Consider the following 17,232-nt stretch of genomic DNA (forward strand, 5'->3'; position numbering starts at 1 on the left):
GGGGATCTCAACAGGACTTTTGAACCCTTGGACTGTACAAATGACCCCCTGGGGAATGAAGAGGACAATCTCTGGGGAATACCCTCTCTATGTTTAAAACCTGTAAAGAGATGGACAAAAGAGATTTTATTATTGAATGGAATTTGTATGGGACATGGATTAAGAGCACTTAATGGGAGGACACCAGGGGACAAGGAGGGCAGCTACACTTTTGATAACGGTACCAGCAGGAGCAGAATTGACTACATATTGTGTAGTCTCCAGCTGTGGAAGGGGGTTGTTGACATGACTATTAGGCCCCGGGTTGAAAGTGATCACAACCCCCTCTGTGTGACTCATAGGTGGTGGAACGCTGGTGTGGGAAACTCTTTTGAAACAAATGATGATATCCCGGTTATGAGTAACGATGAATGCAGGTTAAAATGGCCAAAGGTATTGGCAAATGAGGCTACTATGACCTATATCAATAATGTGGTTGATAGTGCAATTTCCGCGATGGAAGCAGCGGTTCCAGTGGTTCCAGGGGATAGTGGTATCACCGAAATCCACAACAAGTTATTCTCCCTCTTGAGACCATGCTTTTTCATCAAAAACAGGAAAGGGAAGAAAGCTAAAGATGTGGGAAGGTGGTTTGACAGTCAATGTAGATCGGCACGCCTTGAACTGGGACAAGCCATAAGGAATAGGGACCGTGCTGCAGTAATAGAGAATAGGAAACTGTACAAAATGGCCATTCATCGAGCTAAAAAGAAATGGGATGAAGACCATTGTGCCGAACTAAAAGAGGCTTCAGGTAACAAAGACTCCAGGACATTTTGGAAAATCATTAAGTGGGGCAGAGGAGCTGGCCCTGCGAAGCCAGATAACAATGTAGCAGAAGATGCTTGGGTTGATTATTTTAGACCACAGTATGCTGAAGTCAACCATCCTGTGGTGGCGGACAGTATAATACCAGTTTACGCAACTGATGATCTGTTTTCCCTTAGAGAAGCGGAAATTGCTATTAGTACCGCGAAATGTGGGAGGGCGCCAGATATTTTTAAATACGATGTGACTAGATGGGCGAGGTATACCTTCCTTGTAGCAAATGCCCTAGCGAAGGGGGAAGTGGTCCCAGACCTCTGGAAAGGCGCAACCATTATCCCCATCCACAAGAAGGGTGATCGTTCACTGCCTGCTAATTATAGGCCTATAAGCTTAATAGCTACCATGCAGAAAGTAGTTGGGAGAATGGTAACAAACCAGCTTATGGACTGGGTTGACGACAACAACGCCCTTTCTCCATACCAAGCTGGATTCAGGCGAGCAACCAGTACCATTGACCAGGTCTTCCGCTTCACCATATTGCGGTGGAAGACTGTTGTACTGGGAAGGGGCTGCCTGTATGTCGCGTTTGTCGACCTGCGGGCGGCATTCGACCTAGTCCCCCGGTTTAAGTTATGGTTGGTTCTGCAAAAGATGGGGATTCCTGCTGATCTGCTTACACTAATCATGCGATTGCACGAATCCAACTTTGCAAGAGTCCAGTGGGGTGGAAGCAGGGAGACAACCCCGGATTTCCCAGTGGAAAGGGGCGTCCGACAAGGCTGTTCCATGGCCCTTTTACTTTTCTCGTTATTTATTAACGGGATTGTTGAGAGAATGTTGAAGGCTAGTGTAGACACCCCGTCGTTAGCGGACACCAGGGTTCCGATCCTGATGTTCGCTGACGACACTCTTATCTTGTCCAAGACCCCTATGGGGCTACAACGTGCACTAAACATTTTCGATGCTTTTTGCACTGAGCATGGGCTAGAAGTGAACGTGGGAAAAACAAAATTAATGGCCTTTTCCCCAGGTCGTAGGAATTACCCCAAGGTAACCTTAAACAACAGCAGGTTAGATACTGTCGCAGAATTCACGTACCTGGGAGTACAGATCGCAGAGGGCACTGGCTGGACGCATCATGTGGATAAAGTGGTCTTAAAACACCAGCAGCTCTCAGGTGCTTTAAGGGGGGAACACCGTAAATCTAAGACAAAGCCTATAAAACCCGCACTTATGGTGTATGACGCGAAGGTCTTGGGTGCCACATTATATGGCGCGGAGTTATGGGCTTGGGATAGTCTTGCGGCTCTACAGACTTCTGAGAATACGTTTTTGCGAGGGATCACAGGACTCCCACAGAGCACCCCCTTAACCCCACTGTTTCTGGAGCTGGGTAGGCGTCCTGTTGCCGACAGAGCCCGATTGCGCCCAGTCCTCTACTGGAGACGCCTCTGAACGACTCCAGAAATAAGACAATATGCGGAGGGTTTTCTATGGATAATTAGGGAAGATATCTTCCACAAGATAAAATGGCTAAAACATCTGAAGTCCATGCTAGCTAACTTAGGGTTTTCAAATCTTTGGAATAACCCTGTGGGAGAAATATTCCCTAGCAAAGAAGCCCTCAAAGAACAATATTGGGATTGGGTGGGTGGTAAGCTGCTGAAAGACGCCAGGGCCGACTCCATGTCTGGTCGTTTCCTGGAGACAAAAATCTTTCCTGCCCTAGAAAACTACTGGGATAACATCACGGTACCAATGGACAGGAAACTCGTCTTTCAGTTAAGATCTGGATCTATCCCCCTAAAGAAACTGACAGCTGGCTGGCACAGACCGACCAATAACTTATGTCCAGCATGTGAAAATGCAGTGGAGAGCATAGGCCATTTCCTATTTGTATGTCAAGCTTACTCAAAACCGAGGAGAAAATGGCTCACGCCGGTATGTAAAAACCTGGGGACACGCGACAGCGCTGTGGCTTTAAGAATCTTATGTACAACAACTCAGGATTCGATAGTCATAGGGGTAGCCAAATACCTGGGTTGGGCTTGGGCAATTAGACGACGGTCTCTGAGGGGAATCAGGTAATTAGGTATTCCTTTTAATTACGATTTATGTAATATTATTTATCACAAATGGTTTTTGTATGTAAACATTGTATGAGCTGCACTCCATGTTTAATGAATTTTTTACCTGTAATCATGTATTATTGTGTAATTGTTTTAAATTTTATGTGCTTTTATGAGAATTGTCTCGAATAAAGCTTATACAAAGTGAAAGTGAGTGGTACAATACATGAAGGATGTAGTGCTGTGAGGTGCTTGTATGGTTTATGTATGTTCTGGGTGTATGTGTGCCAGTAAATGGTACACAACATGAAAGTCTCTTGGTTCTATTTTGTGAGCCCCAGGGCTGCACAGTGAAACATGAGGAAGTAGAGGAATCCCCCCAGGCAGATTTGTGGATTGCTGCATTCCTGTGAGCTGGGTGAGACACATGGGGAGGAAGAGAGAGCCTGTCTCTTCAGTGCATTTCAAAGGATGCTCTCTGATTCAGAAAGAGGTTACTGGAAAGGGGAGTAGGCACATCCCAGGAAGGAGATGGGGATGATAAGAGAATCATAAAGATTAGGGTTGAGGCCCTCGGGTAACCTTTTGATACACATATTCGTGTAGCTAACATCCAGGTGTGAACCTCTAGTTATTCCTGTGTTGTGGATCTGTGGCAGACTGATTTCTGGTGGAAGAACATAACAGAGAAGGGAGCAGCATTCAACACAAACTTCAAAGACTCAGCCTCTAAACCAAATTGATGTCTGGAAATAGACTATAAGAAGGGGAGCTCAAGACCCCTGAACTGTCAAGCAGCCAGTCAGGTTGTGCAAAGATAAGCTCCTCAAGATTTCTCCCTGTGACCAGGACTAGGGGCCAAGACCTGCCAGTCTCCCAGCCGGGTGAGGGGACATCATTCAGGTAGTCTAAGACCACCTGCCCCGGGAAAATGAAGTACCAGTGACTGCCTGCTTGCCAAGACCAGTTTACCCTGTGAGGAAGAGAAGAGCATTGGATGGAGTGAGTTACAGATGGCGCTCTTGGTGATTGGATTCTTGTAGCGAGGTGTGAGGAGACAGCTGTTACACTGATCGGGTCATTGCCCATGTTCAGGGAAAAGTGGACAACCCTCATATGCCAGAGGAGGGCTACGTGACTTGAGCTGTTAACATTGCTGCACCGTTTGTGCCATTGCACGTGTGCAGGGAATTCGGGCACCCTCGTATGCCAGAGGAAGGCTGACATGAAGAGTCCTGACATGCCAAATGGGCTGTAGCCCATGTGCAGAGCTATGTCATTGACCCCGTATTTTAGGGGGGACACGCTGAAGCTTTGCTCCATGCCAATCAGGCCATACCCTGTGTGAGGAGCTAAGTCAGCGACCCCGTATTCCCTGGGGTCCACTGGGACAAGGCAAGGAATGTGGTGTGGCCAAGACCATCAATGTGCGGAGGAGGCCACCATGGCTTGGTAGTTTGGTTTGCCCTGTTCTCATCATGCACTGGGACAGGAACAGACTAATTTGCATATAGCCAGGTTCTGAGTTGGGATGGTGCAGTGAGCTAAAAAACGGTGTTGGATCTAGCCCTGATCTCTTGACTGGGTGAGAGTATTCTGCTTAATTCAGAAACTCTGTCCATCACCACCCCTTGTTGTTAAATATTTTGTCCACCCTAAGCGTGGAAGGGTATACTCAGATGTGAGTCCCTTGCTCATTGCACCATCAGGATTCAAGCAAGCCGGGCCGACGACGGCTGAAATGCCAGAAACCGGTCCCCGGAAGCTTGTTTCCTTCCCAGTGTAAGAGTTGGCTTGGTAGTTTGGTTTGCCCTGTTCCCATCATGCACTGGGACAGGAACAGACTAATTTGCATATAGCCAGGTTCTGAGCTGGGATGGTGCAGTGAGCTAAAAAACGGTGTTGGATCTAGCCCTGATCTCTTGACTGGGTGAGAGTATTCTGCTTCATTCAGAAACTCTGTCCATCACCACCCCTTGTTGTTAAATATTTTGTCCACCCTAAGCGTGGAAGGGTATACTCAGATGTGAGTCCCTTGCTCATTGCACCATCAGGATTCAAGCAAGCCGGGCCGATGATGGCTGAAATGCCAGAAACCGGTCCCCGGAAGCTTGTTTCCTTCCCAGTGTAAGAATTGGCTTGGTAGTTTGGTGTGCCCTGTTCCCATCATGCACTGGGACAGGAACAGACTAATTTGCATATAGCCAGGTTCTGAGCTGGGATGGTGCAGTGAGCTAAAAAACGGTGTTGGATCTAGGCCTGATCTCTTGACTGGGTGAGAGTATTCTGCTTAATTCAGAAACCCTGTCCATCCCCTTTCCCTTGTTGTTAAATATTTTGTCCACCCTAAGCGTGGAAGGGTATACACAGATGTGAGTCCCTTGCTCATTGCGCCATCAGGATTCAAGCAAGCCGGGCCGACGACGGCTGAAATGCCATAAACCGGTCCCCGGAAGCTTGTTTCCTTCCCAGTGTAAGAGTTGGCTTGGTAGTTTGGTTTGCCCTGTTCCCATCATGCACTGGGACAGGAACAGACTAATTTGCATATAGCCAGGTTCTGAGCTGGGATGGTGCAGTGTGCTAAAAAACGGTGTTGGATCTAGCCCTGATCTCTTGACACGGTGAGAGTATTCTGCTTCATTCAGAAACTCTGTCCATCACCACCCCTTGTTGTTAAATATTTTGTCCACCCTATGCGTGGAAGGGTATACTCAGATGTGATTCCCTTGCTCATTGCACCATCAGGATTCAAGCAAGCCGGGCCGACGACGGCTGAAATGCCAGAAACCGGTCCCCGGAAGCTTGTTTCCTTCCCAGTGTAAGAATTGGCTTGGTAGTTTGGTTTGCCCTGTTCCCATCATGCACTGGGACAGGAACAGACTAATTTGCATATAGCCAGGTTCTGAGCTGGGATGGTGCAGTGAGCTATTAAACGGTGTTGGATCTAGCCCTGATCTCTTGACTGGGTGAGAGTATTCTGCTTAATTCAGAAACTCTGTCCATCACCACCCCTTGTTGTTAAATATTTTGTCCACCCTAAGCGTGGAAGGGTATACTCAGATATGAGTCCCTTGCTCATTGCACCATCAGGATTCAAGCAAGCCGGGCCGACGACGGCTGAAATGCCAGAAACCGGTCCCCGGAAGCTTGTTTCCTTCCCAGTGTATGAATTCACTTGGTAGTTTGGTTTGCCCTGTTCCCATCATTCACTGGGACAGGAACAGACTAATTTGCATATAGCCAGGTTCTGAGCTGGGATGGTGCAGTGAGCAAAAAAACGGTGTTGGATCTAGCCCTGATCTCTTGACTGGGTGAGAGTATTCTGTTAAATTCAGAAACTCTGTCCATCACCACCCCTTGTTGTTAAATATTTTGTCCACCTTAAGCGTGGAAGGGTATACTCATATGTGACTCCCTTGCTCATTGCACCATCAGGATTCAAGCAAGCCGGGCCAACGACGGCTGAAATGCCAGAAACCGGTCCCCGGAAGCTTGTTTCCTTCCCAGTGTAAGAATTGGCTTGGTAGTTTGGTTTGCCCTGTTCCCATCATGCACTGGGCCAGGAACAGACTAATTTGCATATAGCCAGGTTCTGAGCTGGGATGGTGCAGTGAGCTAAAAAAACGGTGTTGGATCTAGCCCTGATCTCTTGACTGGGTGAGAGTATTCTGCTTAATTCAGAAACTCTGTCCATCACCACCCCTTGTTGTTAAATACCATGGTGACCTGAGCGGGCCCAAGCTCCAACTGAGAACTAGCATGAGGAGAGTCGCAACACCCTTTCTTGTGGGAAGGATCCCAAGAAACTTACCAGCATCAGAAGTGCATCAAGACAATCTGTGGTGGCTGCCTACACAGGATGGTGTGTGAGGAACTCGAAAACACCCAACCCCTGCCCCACCATGGCCACATGTGAGAAATATAACAGAGACCATCGCTGCCACTTCAGCACCTATGAAGGAGGCGTGCTTGGAGCCTACGATCGTTCACATCCTGCTGGTGCATGTAAGACAGATTTAAGGGCCAGATTTTCCCTGGGGAACTTGCCTGCCAAATAGCGCCTCGATGCTGAAACATTTTTGGCTTTAGACTTTTGTAGTGGGACTGCTGAGAATTAGACTACTAGTGGGGCTTAACCTGAAGTCACCTAGAGTGAATGGTAAATAATCACTAACAAGAGGGGAGTGGGACTCAGGAACCCACCAATAAAACACTAGACCCCTCACCTCGAGTGACTGTGTATTTTTTTAATACTGAATTTTACTTTGTATATGCATACTCCATTTTTTTTTATAAAAGCAAGTATTTGACCTGATACTTATTTTCTACTGCTGCTGAATGTATTTTGAGTTGGAAGCCTCTGTTGGCCACCTCTGTCTCCCTCCCCCGAGAAGACTTGGATTGCTCAACATGCTCTACTACCGGTGCCAAGTGCTGAAGTGGTACTTGGCCCAGATGCTCAGGATCCATAGTAAAAGGTTTCAACCCCTATGGTTGGGACCACTTGCTCCTGCATACCCTGTAGCCCTCTGAAGGGGTTCTGCAAGCTTCATCTCAGTCTGTTCCCGGATTTCTGACAATCTTCCCACCCTCTTCCATGGTAACTGTTATCGGGTGCTATGGAGGGTCTGTATTTTAATTATTAGTATTTTATTTGTGGATAGTTCCCTCATTGGTATTAATATTGTTGGCAATTTGATTGTGATGGTACCACATGCTTTGGTTTAAAGTGTTTTATCACATATTTACTATTGCTGTATTCTCTGAAATCTACATTAATATTTCACTTTGCTCCATAGGTATAGTGCCCTACTACACAACAGGAGCAAGATTCACACTATGGCAAATAAGTAAATTGGAGCAATTAAAACAAAAAACGTGATTAATACTTTTTCTGGATGGACTATTGAAGCATGTAATGAGTTGTTTGCTGTTTGTATAACAAAGCAGTTCCCAAGCATAATGCATAACTGAGAGAAACTGAGGCGTACCTGAAAAGGATCCAGTCGCACGAAAATATGATACGAGATAAACTAGATCCTATAGCCAAAACAAAGGCCCTGGAATCCACAAAAAGGAGTGAAAAACATGAAATCCCAGTACCAGATGTTCCTAAAATTGAATGGTAGTTATTCCTGGTAACTCATTATCAGGTGGATGCTTAAATGTCTTCTCACTGGTCATAAAACGCAAAGCTAAACTATGGGCGCCTCTCATCCCAAACCCTGACCAGCTAGACTGTGTGAATCTTTTAGATCAACTGAGTTCTTAATCCAGGTCTACAAAAAACAGGAGTAGAATTTTTTTGCAGTTACTTTATTTCTGCACTATTCAAATGAATTTGTGCACCTCGATATAAAGGTTCACTGGGGAATTGCACATGATTTCTCCAATCCTTAGTCAATGTTTTATCTATGACAATTTCACTAGGTTACACCTGGACATTAGAAGGGAACTAAGGCAAGATGTTAGAGACCTGAGATGCAAGGAATGTGCCATATCTATCTGTCCTCTTTCCCTGTGCTGGTGCTCAATTTGCTGCCATTTGCTATTGCAGGCAAACTTGCACTATGGTGCAAGGGTGTCTGTGTTGTAAGGATGATTTTTTAAGTGCATGAAGGGATGCCTTCCTACACAAAAACAATAAATGGAGGTGATTTCCTCTTTCTGTGTGCGCTGCTGAATCCCGCTGACATAGAAAGAGGAAAACACGCGGAAAAATAAAGTTATTTCTCCTCCTTGTGCCTCCTTTATGAGGCATAGGCTAAGCACGAACAGCAGTGCACACACTTCACTTGCCCTGGATCCTCTCTTCTCTGAGCCTGCTTGAAATTTAATCTATTCAGAATAATTTACATTTGTGCCTTAGTGCCTTTGGATGCCAGCAATGCCACAGGTGTTACCTTCATTAAGCCAGGGTAAGGCTTATGAGAGGTGGCACCATCAGGTCATGTATGCACACTATGGATCAGAGTTACTAATCTTTCACGCAAATCAAAAAGGGAGCTTACTGTGCTGCGTTGCGTGAGGGAGCAGTAATGCAACATATCTTCTAAGATATTGCACACTTCTGTTCCCTCCTTGCGCTGGTGTGCTGTGTGCAGTTATTGATGCTTGTCATATTGCTGATGGATACATAATTTTCTATTTCTTTGATTTTCTTTCCGCAGGGTTCAATTGATCCCTTTATTCAGAATAAGTACACCATATAACAACATGTGATAAGAATGTAGCATGAGTATGTAAGAATAGTGACAGTCATTTGTTTTCTGGCTGAACTTTGCAATGTTCCAGACTTCTCTGAAGATACTGGCACTTATGTGGGCAGGCACATTTTTCACTGGGGCCGCATCCTCACAACCCCGCCATGGGATCTCCACACCAAAGAAGGGAATGTATTCTAAGGAGGGTGATGCAATATTTGGGATCATGGCTGCCGTTCACCAGGAGACTACTTACCCTCCAGCCAAATTTATGTTTGAAGAGCCTCCTGCCCCAAGGAGGTGTGCAAGGTAATTATATCTTCTTTGTAAATAGTCTATTTACTGTATACGTTTATGAATGTGCCAAGATAGGTTACTGGCATCAATGATGATTTTTCTCTGTTTAACATGTCTGTCAATTATTTTGTTCATGTTTATTTGATAACATTTAGGTCTAGTTGGCGTACTGATTGAGGGAAGTGAAAGCCTACTCAAATAGCTACCACAATTCTTGTCAGGGTGGGGCACAAGCTAACCCCAAATTAACCTGAGCTCAACAACTTGGTAGCTAAGTCACAGAGCAGAGGCTCAACTTAGAGGCAATGTGCAAAGTATTTATGCAGTACCAAAACAGTAATAAAGTTGAAATGAACCACAATAATCCTAAACTAAATTAGAAAAATATAGTGAAATGTAATGAAAAAAATGGCACCATAATGACATAAATGCTAAAAAGAGAACTGGAGATAGAAATGTTTAACGTTTTAAGTACAAGCACAAAGTGTCAATGATATTCAATAGTCATGGTAGTTTGTTACCTAGGCAAAATTGTACACTGACCGCGATGGAACACTGGTTGGCTACACCCCGGAGGTTCGTAATGGTCACAGTTTATACCTTCTGATTTTAGTCCTTTAGGTCCCAATCCCCCACTAGAGTACATTTTTAAAGCCCCCCAGGACCTCAGGGGCGACTCACTGGGTGTCAGACAGCGACCAACAGCAGAGTCTAGTTTAGGTCCAGTTGCTACTGGTCAACTGGGAAGTTGCATGCCCTATCCAATGGGGTAAAAGTTCCCAGGGGCAACCCGTCTCACTTTGCTCAGAGGCAGAAGTCTGGTACAACAAAGCAGGGTTCTTCACCAACCGAACTCTGGATATACAGAAATTGTGTTGCCATCCTGTTTTCCCAATTTTGAATCCCCCACCCAGTGTTCTAAGTAAACCTCAGAAGACCAGGCAAGCAGAATTTGACACTCCAGCAGAATTTGACACTGTGATATCAAAAAGGACACTCTCATTCCTCACCCATACTTTGCTTTGACGTTCACAGGAGCTACATATGCCCATTCAGGACAGACTATAGTTTACTCCTGGGAGGCATTTCGCAACTTTTTCACACCTATTCAAATGCTAATCCCAGCATGGGAGAAATTTGAGAGCAAATGCAAATTAGCCTCCAGAAACATCAAGCAGGGAAAATCTAACTTTCCAAACATTACTTTTCCATAGTATGAATTAAATATACAACTTCACCATTGAATTGGATTTTTAATGACTATTACAAATAGCTGTTTCTTTAGTTTTCTAGCTAGCCGCATTCCTGAGGTACAGTACTAGGATTTCAATCTGTGCTCTGGTTAGGCCTGACAGAGTGAAAAATACTTTTGGGGGCTGGCCACTTTAAGGATATGTTAAGAAGGGATGGGCATGACTTTGTGACATTACAGCAAAATTGCGCAGAATTGCACGAGGAGTGTGACCCTGTATTTCACATTCTTTTCTATGGGCAAAATGCAAACTCACATCCAAAAAGCACCAGAGAATGCTTTTTACTCTAAGAAAATAGTGCTAAATGCAACAGAACACGAACAGCAGCAGTCAGCTGCAGCTCATGCTCTGTTCCCGTGCTCTTGCAGGAGATTACTCTAAATTAAGTGAGTGAGTGTAATTGTGTAATTTTCGGTAATTTCACAATAGTAATGAAAAGAAGGCAACTTTAGGGTGTAAATGAGTAACACTGTATATTGGTGACTTTAAATACTGTTACCAGTGAGTAAATCTCTAAGAGGTTCCCTCCAGGAACTTGAGGTTGATAGTTAAACGGTAGAAACTCTGGGGTTCTGCGCAGGAAATGGGAAGTTTCTGTGAAATTGCAGTTCATATCTAAGTAATGTGTTGGCAGTGTGTGATTTGGGAGGTAAAGCATTGCAGTGTGGATAGCCCAGGTGTGTTTCCGAAATTATGTATTGATTGATGAATAATTAATTGATTTATAGGATTTGTTTTGTGTTTAATAATTTTTATTGAAGTTTTAGAGAAAAAAGCAATTAGAAATACCAGCAATACAATATCAATATTTAAAAAATAACCAGTAGAAAAACAAAATAGTGAAATAATTTAGGGAGTTAAAAGAAGCAATATTAGTCATTAACTATAGACTTATTATTCTTTATAACTATGAAAAATGGAAGGGAGAAAAGAAGAAGAATAAAAAGAAGGTAATGAGAGAAAAGAAGATAGAAAGAAATAACTTAAATAAATAAATACATAAATAAATAATCTGCATAGTAACTAAGATATAGGTGAGTAGAAAGATACAAAGTGAAAGGTAGTCACAGTAAATCAGATTTAATTTTCTGAGATAATGAGAATGAAGAAATAGTAGCAATTCTATGCTCACCACAAATAAAATTCCACCATGTTGATATACATAATTTAGAGATGTCTTTCCAACAAGAGAGAATCACCTTAAAAGCAAGAGCAATAAAAAGATCAAATAACAAAGGTTTACGAGAAATATTGTCAAAATCTGATGAAGCAGTTCTGAGGAAAATATTTTCCATTGATAATGGAATACTACATTGAACTATTTCTAGGCATTGTGCCCAAATAGTTTTCCAGAATTTTAACGCATTAGAACAATAATTTAATAAGTGAATTAAAGACCCTATGAAGGAAGAGCAAGACCAGCATAAAGGAGAGGAGATGAGAGAGAACGTGGATACACATTCAGGAGTAATGAGAGCTCTGTTATAAATAAAAAATAAAGATTGTGTAATACAAGCTGCTTTAGATGTTTTGAATAATTTAAGCCAAATTTTATACCAAGTAGGGGTAGGAAGTGAAATTGATAAATCAACTTTCCACATTAGCTCAATAGGTGTTTTGGAACTTTCTGGGAGGGGTGATAATAATACCTTGTAGAGAAATGCAGCCTTGAGTCTTGGGAGATGTTGTATAACGGTGTAAGGGGAGTGAGTGGTATAATGGCTGAGGGAAAGTTATTAGTTGTTAAGTAAGACTGCAAAGAAAACAATATTAAAAGATATTCATGAAAAAAAGCACTTGGTAAATTATAGTCTGATAGCAATTGGGAAAAGAGAATAACAGAGTGAAGTTGGACAAGCTGATAAATAAACATAATTACCCATCTCCTTCCAGTGTTTATAATAGAATGACTTGTGCCAAAATGTAATACATTTGGTATACCAAATAGAGGAGTCTAAGAAACATTGACGTGAGTCGAAACCTGCAGAAAAATACTTTGTGTAACAATTGTTGGAAGTATTTCAGTATAGGTTTATGTGATATAAAGGTTCAGTTAGACACATAAATTATATTTTCAAATGAGAAACCCTTTAATAAAGAATGTTCAAATACAATCTGGAAGTGTCACCAAACTCATGGGTTAGAGCAAAAAATTGTCTAGTTACAAATGCAGAGTGATATGTATAAAGGACATGCGGAAAGATCATCATCTTAATAGTATCCAACCTTCCCCACCTTAATAAGTTGATAGCAGCCCATGAGGAAAGTAGTTTTTTGAGGGTGATTGTTAAGGCATTAAAAGTACAACTAATTGTGTTGGAAACAGAAGAGAAAAAGCACATTCCAAGATATTGTTTTTGGTAGGGCACCAAGTAAAAATAGTATTAGCAAACATATATTGGTAACATGAAGAATTTAAGGGTATTATTTCAGTTTTGGAGAAGTTCAGTTTGTATCCAGAAATGTTAGAGTATAGATGCATTTCATGTAAAGAGGGAGATACAGAAGAGAAGGGATTGGACATATAAATCAAAATACCATCAGCATAAACTGACAGATTAATTTCAGTGGAATTATGTACAAAACCTGAGATGAGTGGGTTAACATGGATGCGTTCAAGGAAAGGTTCTAAACATAAAACAAATAGCAGGGGAGAAATAGGACAACCCCGCTGAGTACCTCCATGTAACTGAAAATATTGGAAAAATGAATATTAACAAAAATACTAGTACGTGGAGCAGAGTATAATAATTTTACAAATATAATCAAATTAGGGCCAAAACCATACCATTGAAGAGTAGTAAACATAAATTGCCAGTTAATACCATCAAATGCCTTTTTGGCATCAAGAGACAATGCAGCTAGAGGAGATTGAAGTTTTTGCCAAAAGCAATAACATTAGAAACATTCTAGCTTATCAGTAGCTAGCCTGCCCTCAACAAAACCAGATTGATCGGTGTTGGCCAATAATGGAACAATAGTCTCAAGACGAGACACAAGGATTGTGGCAAATATTTTGCAATCATAATTGATTAAGGAAATAGGATGATCATTTTTACAAAGGTAGAGATCTATATCAGGTTTTGGAATAAGAACAGGAAAAAATGGCCTTAGTTTTCGCAAGAAAAGAGTTGAAAAGTTCAAGTAGTTAAGAGGCAAAATTGGAGGAGAAAGGGAAACAAAATTCAATAGAGAGGCCATCAGGACCAGGAGCCTTGGCATTTTTTAAGGATCTGATGGCATCCATTAATTCATGGAGAGTTATCTCATGTTCTAATAAATCAAATTTATCAGGTAAAGATGGGGGATTAGGTAGGATGCTTAAAAAGTTGTGCATATTTTGTTCTGAGGTATTAGTGTCATCAGAATACAATAACTGGTAAAATTCTTGAAAAGTGGTAGAAATATCTGCATCAGAAGATACCATTTTGTTGGTGCATTCATTTAGAATGGAACAATATTTTTGCATTCAAATTAGATTTTTTTAAAATTGGCCAACATCTTGCCCGCCTTGTTTAGACTCTGTGATACTTAGATTTAACTTTAAGGAGAATGTTACATGCATCAACACTGGCAAGTTTATTAAGAGCAGACCTGACTTTGATTATCTCACGCAGTACAGATGAGGAGTTAGAGGAAAAGTAAGTATGCTCTAATGTTTTGAGTTGTTGTAATAAAGTAGTATATTTGGCATGATTGTTTTTTTTCTCCTTGCAGCGTAAGCTATAGTGAAGGCACGAAAAGAAGCCTTGAAAGCATCCCAAGTGTTAGGAACAGATATGCCGAAGTTTGATTAATTAAAATAAAATCTAGCTTATAAATGTATAGCTTCAGATAAAAAATCATATTGTCAGAAAAGAGAAAGTTATTAAATTTCCATCGACCAGTTTTAGAATTGTTCAGAGATAAGTCAAGTAAAGAAAAAACAGGAGCATGGTCAGAAAAAAAAATAGAGCCAATGTCTGAGGATTGGATGGAAGGAAGTAGATGCTTACTGATCAAAATATAATCAATTCTGGAAGGAGTATGGTCAACATTGGAGAAAAACGTGAATTAAAAAGAATCAGGATCACAAATTTTGCAAGCATCAAATAATAGATGAGTGGTAATGGCAGATTGAAATGCTTTGTGAGATTTTACATGATTACATTTACATTTAGGCTGTCTGTCAGTAAATGGCCGCAACCATTGATTAATATCTCCTGCAACAATAATGTTAGGATTGTCAAGAGAGGTTAATAAAATCTTGATGTTATTCTAAACATCTGGGTCCAGTTTAATAGGACCATAAATAATAATAAATAAATAGATTTACAATCATCCATCACTATCACATTGGGTGATAAAATTTGTACATGCAACAATTTATGAAAAAGAATAGCAACACCACCTTTATGATTAATTGCAGGAGAATATGTTACTTGGCTTACCCATTGTTGTTTCAATTTAAGAGATTCTACATCATTACAATGAGTTTTCTGCAAAAACGAAACATGTGAGTGCAATCTGGACAATTGAGAGAGTACCTTATGTCCTTTCACAGGATGTCCCAGACCACGAGCACTCCACGAGATAACGTAACACATATTTAGGAAGTGGGATAGGAGATAGGAATACAGGTAATATCGGATGTATGTCGTTACTACGCATGCTTTTACAATGCGTGCCTTTATCACGCAACTTTTACAACGCAAGTCGTTACAACGACTTGCGTTGGGGGGCGCTGGATAGTGAATAGTTTAATTTACTGTTCCAACTCAAGTCCCCGTGGATAGTAGAGAAGGTTTTGGATAGTAAATTAAAGCATTCTCTATCCTACAGCGTCCTCCAGCGCAAGTCGTTGTAACGACTTGCGTTGTAAAATTTGCGTGGTAAAGGTAGTGCCTGGTAAAAGTTGCGTTGTAAACGCTGTTCCCCGGTAATATCCTGCATGGACACTGCTAAAAACAGAAAGACACCATTTATTCAGTAAAACACAAAAAGAGTAAAAAGCAACTAGTAGGAGATGGAGAAAGAGTGATAGTAGGAGAAAGAGATAGATCAAGGAAAGAAATCCAGATCCAAGAGCAAGAAGAGCGGCAGAGGGAAAGAAACTTAAATATGAAGGAAATTACAGCCATCTAGAAATATTATAGAGAGATAGAAAGAAGTTTTAGAAGAGTGTAAGAATAACAAGAATTAATTAGAATAAGTAAGGAGAGCTGGAAAGGAGTATCCATGGAGTGTTGTGAGAAACTTTGGAGAAAAGATGTTAATTTGACATGAGCATCAAAGGAGTGTGTAACACCCTCATTAGTATTTTTACATAAACAAGGATGCCAAATGCTATTACGGATATGTAATTGTCTCATTAGTGGATGAAGAACAAGAAACTCTTTCCTTCTAGCATTGGTGGTATTTGAGATATAATGAGAGACATTAATGGTATGACCAGACCATAAACGATGACATTTCACTTTTGCTGCCTTCAACACATGGATGATATCTGTAAATTCCCAAAATAACATTATAATTCCTCTGGGTCTGATAGACTGAGGTTGGAAACAACCAAGATGATGTGCACCTTGAATATTCAATGGAGGGTCATGTTGAAGGTCCAAAAGCTCAGGCAGGACCTTCTTCAAGAAGATAAGAAGGTCCAGATCTTTCATATTTTGGATCTCTTGCTCCAACATAGGAATCTTGGTAGTAGCATCAGGTAAATCACTTATGTTTTGCTCCATGTCAAACAATTTTGCTTTCATAGTGATTTACCTATCCTCAATTTGTTGTAGCTTTTCATTGGTAGCAGACATGAAGTGTTTTAATCCACTCCCCTCATCAAGGATAGTATCAAGAACAGGGTTATGGGATGACAGAATGGGAGATGGAGGGTCATTTTCCACCCACTTAGGTTTTGTACCAGAAGAGGAAAGCTTAGATGAAGCTAAAGGATCACTGGTGGTTGTTGTTGCATAATGAAGAAGACGATGAATCAGCTTTGGTGATGGTCTGAGCCTGCCCATATTCTATGTGAACCACACCTAGAAGCATACAGATTGAAATGAAGATAAATTCAAGGATGATTAAGGTAGAAGCTCATTTAATCGAAGAGCACAGTACAATTAATCCAGCATAGATCAGCATCAATGGATAACTGACTCTTACAAAGAATGCACATCAGAATGACATATACAAGGTTCTACATTCAGCAATGACATAGGAAGGAATGTATGTGGTTAAAGGAGCAGTACAGAAGTAAGCAACACAACACATCCCCCTATCTATAATAAAAGGAAAAAAAAAGAAAAAGAAGGAAAAGAAACATATAATGAAAAAACAAATGCAGCAACATAAAACAAATGCAGCAACACTAACAAGGTTGTGATAAAGCTCTGATAGTTACTAGTGATATGATCTTTAACTGTTACTAGTAATATAATCTTTAAGCCACGAAGGAACCACCCTCTTCCTCGAGGAATGGCGGAGAGAAGAATCCTCACCAGAAACCAAAAAAATCCTCCCTAGGGGTGACGACTGACTCCTCAGAAGTACCGCTGGAAGAATCTGAGTTATTGCTACCAGTGACAACCAAACTATGATCTGGAACTTCACACGAATTTG

General features: G+C 41.6%; 1 pseudogene; it reads left to right on the forward strand.

Moving 5' to 3' along the window:
* The first annotated feature begins 285 nt into the window (after positions 1 to 285).
* Positions 286 to 17,232, forward strand: part of LOC147684532 (vomeronasal type-2 receptor 26-like) — a 54,500-nt pseudogene continuing 37,553 nt past the window's right edge.

The sequence above is a fragment of the Lissotriton vulgaris genome, chromosome 10 (assembly GCF_964263255.1).
Source record: "Lissotriton vulgaris chromosome 10, aLisVul1.2, whole genome shotgun sequence".
Classification (NCBI taxonomy): Eukaryota; Metazoa; Chordata; class Amphibia; order Caudata; family Salamandridae; genus Lissotriton; species Lissotriton vulgaris.